The sequence below is a fragment of the Moschus berezovskii genome, chromosome 21, assembly GCF_049115385.1.
Source record: "Moschus berezovskii isolate FMDL1 chromosome 21, NW_MosBer_1.0, whole genome shotgun sequence".
Lineage (NCBI taxonomy): Eukaryota > Metazoa > Chordata > Mammalia > Artiodactyla > Moschidae > Moschus > Moschus berezovskii.
In genome coordinates, this window is record NC_142480.1 from 17,573,222 (window position 1) to 17,582,179 (window position 8,958).

Genomic DNA, 8,958 nt, shown 5'->3' on the forward strand with positions numbered 1-8,958 from the left:
CCTTAGAGTCATGTTTCAGTGTATTCAACTGCAGTGGGTATTTTAATGAATAAATGACAGGAAATTAGCTTACTTGTATACAGACCAATATCGTTTTCTCTGAAAAATATGGAAAGTAAAAATCTTAATGAACATTTAATTCGTAAAGCTAGAATTAAACAAAATGAGAAAGTAATGTTCCTAAAATATTCCAGCTCTAAGAATAGAGCTATGGTAACACATTAAAGGAAGATAAATGTTTTTAAAATAGGAAGATTTGCTATATAAATGTAAAATTAAGAATGACTTAAAAGTGAAAGAAAGTGAAAGTGTTAGTCACTCAGTTGTGTCTGACTCTTTGCAACCCTGTACTGCAGCCCACCAGGCTCCTCTGTCCATGGAATTTTTCAGGCAAGAATATTGGAGTGGGTTGCCATTCTCTTCTCCAAGGGATCTTCCTGATCCAGAGATAAAACCTAGGTCTTCTGTATTGCAAGCATATTCTTTACCATTTGAGCTACAGGGAAGTCTTCTTTTGTAGAAATATTTGATCTTTGAAGCTAATTGTTTTGATCTTACTTCTCACCCTCTAGTCCAGTCACAGCTGAAATATTTCTCTGCAATATGTTGTTGTTTAGTCACTAAGTTGTGTCTGACTCTTTGTTACCCTGTGGACTGCAGTCCACCAGACTCCTCTGTCCATGAATTTCCCAGGCAAGAATACTGGAGTGGGAAGCTATTCCTTTCTCCAGGGAATCTTCCCAACCCAAGGATCAAATCCTGGTCTCCTATATTGCAGATAGATTCTTTACTGCCTGAGTCATCAGGAAAGCCCTTTTTACAATATGTCTGTATGTAGACAGAGCTACCCATGAAATGAATATACCGCTTGTATTCATGACTTATACTTAACTGATTTTAAAAACTTGGATAGGAAAGAGGTATTTTCCTACTCATTTTAGGTCATGGAGGGGTACAGGAACTTAGAATTAAAAGAGACAAAAGAGAATTCATTGAAAATTTTGAGTAAACCCCATAATGGAATTGGGATAAAAAAAATCAGTGAGCATCAACCCTTAAAATGTGTATGAAGGAAACCAATAATAAAAATAAATAATGAAAGTTCCTTTTATTGCAACAACTAATCTTATGGATAAATTAAAACATATTTGAACTAAACTTATGAGGAATATATTTAAAATGAACATAAACACTTCATTAATATTCTAGCCATCATTTAATTTCTTGTACTGTGAAGGTGGCTGAAAATTGGTGAGATTTAAGATCAAGCATAGGCAGTAATTTGTTCTAGCACTGGCACTGACCAAGATTTAAAAGAGAAATGCTGTTTTTCTCTCCTCTTACTGATTTACTTTTATTCTATAACTTCTATCAAAAATTTCCAGGCATAAGGAGGATGAGGTGGGGTAAGGGTCATTGTAAGGATATGAAGCATACTTCTATTTCTTGTTTCTCTACCCAAATTCCATTAGAACTGCTACAATTACCACCTTAATCTGGGTCAATCAGAATCCTTAGCTTAAAATGGATTGAAAAGTAAACAGTTTACGTTTCCCATAATTACTACTCAATCAGACCTCAACCAGAGCAATAAGCTGACTGACTTTGGATTGACTGAATTTCCTATATCAGAAAGGGATCTAAAAAGAGGAATGAGATTATTCTGATTGGGTATAGGGGCGAGATCAATCCTAGCATCATGGAACAGCAATCGAAGTGTCACTTGTATTAAAGAAAGAGACTCCATTATCGATGTTTGGCCTCTGAGAGTTTTCAAGCTCTCAAATTTCCCTTTGTTCTTTGCCCCACATCTGGGCAATCTGAAAGGAAGACCATTTTTCTTTCTCCCCTTAGGATCCCTTGAAATTTCAAACCACATGAGACCCAGATCATTGCGGACCATGATCTACCCTGAACACAGTTAAAAATGCAAAACCACTTGTCTCCCTGTGACTCTACTACTCTGCTCACTCTGTACTCCTCATCTCGTTCCACACCTGCTTGAATCTGAGCCCTTCTCTTCGGGTAGTAATCATTTTGCTATTTTCTATTTGAGTAATAGCTTTATTTTACATCTTGGTGCCTGAGTGTCATTCATAAGCATCTATATATTCCTGGATGGAGGGGAGAGGGATTGCTCAGCAGTTAGCAGGAGATGACCAATAAAACACCGATGTAACCACATAATTGTAACAGATGGATGGATGAAAAGATGGTTGGATGAGACAGAAGACAGACCTCTGAGTAAAAGGAAAAGAAGGAATGTGTGTTGGTAGAAACTGGACAGCAGAAACTAGAAACCTGACAATTATATAAGCCTAAATTACGATACAGTTTTTAATTCATAATTTTGAAACCATTTTGGTTCACCCATTTTAAACAGTACCACACATTGAAAACCCCTCTTGTAAGTCACTGCAGATGCCGATTGCAGCCATGAAATTAAAAGACGCTTGCTCCTTGGAAGGAAAGTTATGACCAATCTTGATAGTATATTAAAAAGCAGAGACATTACTTTGCCAACCAAGGTCCGTCTAGTCAAGGCAATGGTTTTTCCCGTGGTCATGTATGGATGTGAGAGTTGGACTGTGAAGAAAGCTGATCACCGAAGAATCGATGCTTTTGAACTGTGGTGTTGGAGAAGACTCTTGAGAGTCCCTTATACTGCAAGGAGATCCAACCAGTCCATTCTAGAGGAGATCAATCCTGGGTGTTCATTGGAGGGACTGATGTTGAAGCTGAAGCTGCAATACTTTGGCCACCTCATGCGACGAGTTGACTCACTGGAAAAGACTGATGCTGGGAAAGGTTGGGGGCGGGAGGAGAAGGGGACGATGGAGAATGAGATGGCTGGATGGCATCACTGACTCTGTGGACATGAGTTTGAGTGTACTTCGGGAGTTGATGATGGACAGGGAGGCCTGGCGTGCTGTGATTCATGGGGTCGCGGAGAGTCGGACACGACTGAGCAACTGAACTGAACTGAACTGAAGCAATATTGTTGCAAAGTTTACTTTATAGGATCTATATTTAAAATGCTGTTTATTAATTCATCTTTTTTGCACAGACACCATTTGGGGAAACAGATTTGTTGTCCTGGCAAAATGCCTATTTAGAGTTGAAGGAAACCCGTTTTAAGTTATAATAATTGACTTATGTTAAGAGTCCTTACCAGGTCACTTCAAGGAGAGATTTGATGGAATACCTAACAAATAGAAATAGATAGATAGATAGACAGACAGTCATATTATGCATGTAAATACTTATGTTGGGCTTGCCTAATAGCTTAGCTGGTAAAGAATCCGCTTGCAATACATGAGACCTGGGTTTGATCCCTGGGTTGGGAAGATCCCCTGGAGTAGGAAATGGCATCCCACTCCAGTATTCTTGCTTGGAAGGTCCCAAGGACAGAGGAGCCTGGCAGGCTACAGTCCATAGGGTTACAAACAGCTGGACATGACTGACAGGCTAAGGACAGCACAGCACATGCTTATGCTATATATAATCTAAGGTGTGTATATACTATACATATATATATAAATAAATAAGATTATAGGATGTGCATTTGGTTGCCTCTTCACAAATGTTGAAAACAAATAGAAAGCAGAAAAACCATTCTGTCAAAACTGATGAATAAAAGTTCAATTTTAGTATGATTAGATCTTTTTTTTTTTTTTTTCTTCATGTATATATTGCTTATATTTTCATCTAGATTAGCATTCAGAACTTTAAGTACTTTCTTCTTAAAACATTGTTTAAAGCAACAGTAAATCTGCAAAATGCTTTTGGGTAACCTGGGAGTTCAACCCCCTGTGCTGTGTACTGGGAAGGAGAATGCACAGCAGGATAATTTTTGAAGGTAATACAAAATCTTGTTCTTTGTGATTTTCCTCCATTACTGCCCTGTGGATACAAGTAAACGTACAACACACAAAATCCAATGGCCTTAATCACTTCCCCAACCCCACTGCATACAAAACTAGTACAGCTGAGAGGGTACTATGTACTTCAGCATTTGAAAACTGTTAAAACCTAAGAAGAAAAAGCAGCAAAAACATGTTTTGCAAACTTACAAGTGTCTGGGTGTGACAGTCTTGACTTTTTTGACATCATAGAAACTATAATGTCTGAATTCAGTTTGACAGTTGATTTCCCCGAGGCATTTCACTTTTGCATTCATCATAGAGTGATGTGCAGCATAAATAAACCCCAGCATTCAGAAAGAAGTCAACAGAAAAAGCTGGCCTTGTAATAAAAATTTAAACAGAAACTGTCAACCAATTATTTGCAGATGCATCCCCCCCCCATTTGACATGGATTGAAGTATAAAAATATTTAGACCATTAATTTTTACTTCATATTTGCCATGACTGCAGTTCTGGTTTTGGTTTCCTTTTTTTCTGATTTAAACGGATATGGATGTAGATATAGAGAGATACAGATATAGATAGGTAGATATGGATACATGTAAACACATATGAACATCCGCACATACATACGGATACATTGATATAGATTCTTGCCCTCCCATTAGAGGATCTTTGATGATGGACTTACATAAATGATTTATGTCAACATAGCTCAGAATTTTGATAATGAAAATAATCAAGGAAAGAACAAATTTCTGGGACTGATTTTTGTATTCTTTCTTTTCACTTGGTGTAAACGTAAAACATATGTAAGGTTTAAATTGGAAATATTACTATTGCTCTGTGACTCTGAAGGTGTTATTCATTAGTGCTAAAGTTTTCCTTATTAGTACTCCAGTTTTCCTTTTAGCCCATGTCAAATAATACATATCATATTCTATATTATTTACTTAGCTGTAGAATGTATAAGTGCTGCTGCTGCTGCCAAGTCACTTCAGTCGTGTCCGACTGTGTGTGACCCCATAGACGGAAGCCCACCATCCCTGGGATTCTCCAGGTAAGAACACTGGAGTGGGTTGCCATTTCCTTCTCCAATGTGTGAAAGTAAAAAGTGAAAGTGAAGTCACTCAGTCGTGTCCAACCCTTAGCGACCCCATGGACTGCAGCCTACCAGGCTCCTCCATCCATGGGATTTTCCAGGCAATAGTACTGGAGTGGCTTGCCATTGCCTTCTTCAATAAGTGCTAAGATCAACCAAATCAACCAGTCATCATGCAATTATGAAAAAGTTGAAAGCAAACCGATTTACATGAAAAATTATATTTTAAGATTTTACATATGTGTGATGTTGAAGTCAGGAACATCTTAAACATTTAAAAATGGCTAACCAATTTAGAATGACCACATATATATTTTTATAATCATATATATTTTTTATATCATTTCAAAATGATCATTTTTTAATTGTCAACTTTAGTAGGATTAAAATAGAGATATACAGATATTCAAATATATTTTGCATATCTTCCTTTGGACTATAATAAAATTCCTTTGCAATTATATTTTTGCATTTCTTCCTATATCTGTAACTTTTAACAGTAAGCAGAAAATCCCATGTGCTCAACTACTCTCACTAAATAGTTCACAGCATATTCTATTGAATAATTGAGGAGAAAATGCTACATTTTCTTGAGGAAAATTTAGTAAGGATAGAATGAAAAGAGAATTTGAATGGGAAGAAATAGGGAACCCAATAAGAGGAGGAGCATTTGAAACATAATGTGGAATAGCATATGCACAGTTAAATTATTTGCTTGTTAAGATAGCTTCTCCCTAGTACCCTTCCTCATTGAAGTGTGGATTACTTGTTCTCAATTATTCAGTGCCCTTCCATACAGGAGGATCATATTTCCAACCCTGTTGAACTCAGGTATGAACAGCTAACAGGGTTTACTTTGGACAATGCAACATGAGCAAAATAATGAATCATTTCTGACTAGAAGTTACACAAACCAAGATGTGTTTCACTCAGCTCTTTTCCCTTCTGCCTTTTGAAATATTCTTGATAGGAGCTATTCTGGAAAAAAAAGAGGATGTGGAATAGAGCTGTAACTAACCTGAGATGGACATTCAGCATGAAGTAAAAATAACTTTATTTTTATAAACCACTGAAGTTGGAGGATTGACCACTTTCCACTACAGCAAAAGCCTGTGATATGGAACAAAATAATTTAATGGGTATTTTGTTTATTAGATTGTTTGTTTGCTTCTTATTAGTTACTAAACAGTCTGAGTACCACTTTTTTTCGGCAAAAGTGATAGGCAAGAATGGATAGCATTACCTGGATGATGAGATGAACTATAAACTAAACACACAAAAGTAAGAGCACAGAATCCAAGATAATCATGAGAGCATAAACACTCCCTTCAATATCTTAAGAGAATTCTTGGAAAGGAATTGGAAGTTTTATAACTTACGGAAATGGAATTGAAGTCTTTCTTAGTAGTAAGATTTACTAATACTAAAATAATATAATAAGATACAAAGATTATTGATTACTTAGTAAATTTTTTAGCTTGATTTGAATGAAACTATTTCTGATATATCTCTGAAAAGTCATCACAATATTATGTCCATTACTTTTTTCTTCTAGTGTGGTTATCTGATCATCTTAATATCCATGAATAAACCCACCTTCCTTGTAAATAAAATTAGTGGTTCATAGTATCTGTTTGTACTTTCTAGTAGAATAGTTGTGACATATTTTCTGGACCTCAAGCTATAAATCATATGAGGTTTAAGATGTTTTTACAGGATTCCAGATAAGTTGATTAAAAACTTATTTGATGTATTAATGTTATAAGCATTAGAAAAAAGTGCAAAATGTTTTGTAAAAAGCAAAATTTTAACCTCCTTAGAAATTCTATAATTTGTTTTGAATACTTTTTCCCTTGTAGAATGCTTCACAAAAATATAAGAATGATAAAAGTAGGATATAACTTCAGAGAAATTTTTATAAGCTAATTAGAAGAATTTACAGTAATCATTCTTTTTATTTGAGTATTCATTGCCCTCATATATAAATGAAATTATATTTAAATATCCTATCAAGTTATAGCATATACATTCCCTATAGTGATCTCTGAAGCACCAACAGAATATTAAAAATAATCAAACAATATTTATAGTAAAGTATGAAATTTAACTGAAATTAGATAAAGTTGGTGATAGGATGATTTTCTCTACATAATTCATTTATAGCAAGTTATGGAGAAGGCAATGGCAAGCCACTCCGGTACTATTGCCTGGAAAATCCCATGGATGGAGGAGCCTGGTAGGCTGCAGTCCGTGGGGTCGCTAAGGGCGACTTCACTTTCACTTTTCACTTTCACACATTGGAGTAGGAAATGGCAACACACTCCAGTGTTCTTGCCTGGAGAATCCCAGGGATGGGGGAGCCTGGTGGGCTTCCATCTATGGGGTCACACAGAGTCGGACACGACTGAAGTGACTTGGCGGCAGCAGCAGCATAACTATTAAGCATATTCTGTGCTACACTATGCTTTAGTTACAATTCCACCAAAGGAGTGTAGCATTCAAAGAGATCTCACAGATAAAGGGGAAAAATTTAAAAAAGAGTTGTATTACTTCTTCATTTCCAATCTGAATTCCTTTTATTTCTTTTTATTATCTGATTGCCTTGGCTAGGACTTCCAAAGCTATGCTGAATAAAAGTGGTGAGAGCTGAAAAAGAAATAAAAAAGAATCCAAATTAGAAAAAAAGAAGTAAAGTTGTCACTGTTTGCAGATGGCATGATACTATGCATAGAAAATCCTAAAATGCTACCAGAAAACTATTAAAATTCATCAATGAATTTGATAAATTTTCAGGATACAGAATTAATACACAAATTTCTTGCATTTCTATACATTACCAGTGAAGGAAAGCTACATGGTTCAAAACAGTCTGGAGTTAAAACTCCCTCCTGGTCTCCCCCACCATTCCATACAGAATAAAGAACTTTCTCTCCCAAAGAAAGGAATGGACATAAAGATTGATTAAATTTGGCTCCCAGCCGATCCCAGGCTCCGGTGGTCTCAGGAAATCTTACCCCAGTTGTTGAAAGCTAACTAATCAAAAGTAATCATGAGGAAAAACAGACCTCCTCAAAATGATGTATCTCTGCACAGATCATCAAAGGTGATCTGTTCCTGTAAAGTGCCGGTCTCATTCTTTTTCTGAACCTCGCCTTCTCTAACTCCCTTCCCTTACAACCAGAAAGATCAAGGAAAAGAAATTAAGGAAATAATTCCATTTACCATTGCATCAAAAAGAATTAAATGCCTAGGAATAAACCAACCTAAGGAGGCAAAGCACCTGTACTTTGAAAACTATAAGATGCTGCTGAAAGAAATTGAGGATGACAGAGATGTAGAGATATATCATAATCTTAGATTGCAAGAATCAGTACTGTCAAAATGAAATACTACCCAAGGAAATCTGTAGATTCAATGCAACCCCTATCCAATTATCAATGATGTTTTACACACAAGTAGGACAACAATTTTGCAATTTGTTTAGAAATACAAAAGACCCTGAGTAGCCCAAGCAATCTTGAGAAAGTAAAACAGAGGGGGAGGAATCTAGCTCTCTGACATCAGACTATACTAAGAAGCTACAGTCATCAAAATAGCATGGTACTGGCACAAAAACAGAAATACACATCAATAGAACAGGATAGAAATTCAAGAGATAAACCCACATAGTTGTGGTCAATAATCCATGACAAAGGAGGTGAGAATATACAATGGAGAAAAAGTCCATCTCCTAAGTAAATGGTGCAGGGAAAACTGGACACATACATATAAAAGAATGAAATTAAACAGTCCTTAACACTATACAGAAAAATAAACTCAAAATGAATTAAAGACCTAACTGTAAGGATGAATACTTTAAAATTCTCAGTGGAAAACATAGGTAGAATACTCTCTGACATAAATTACAGCAGTAATTTTTTAATTTACCACCTAAAGTAGTGAACATAAAAACAAAAATAAACAACCAGGCCCAAAGAAAACTTAAAAGCT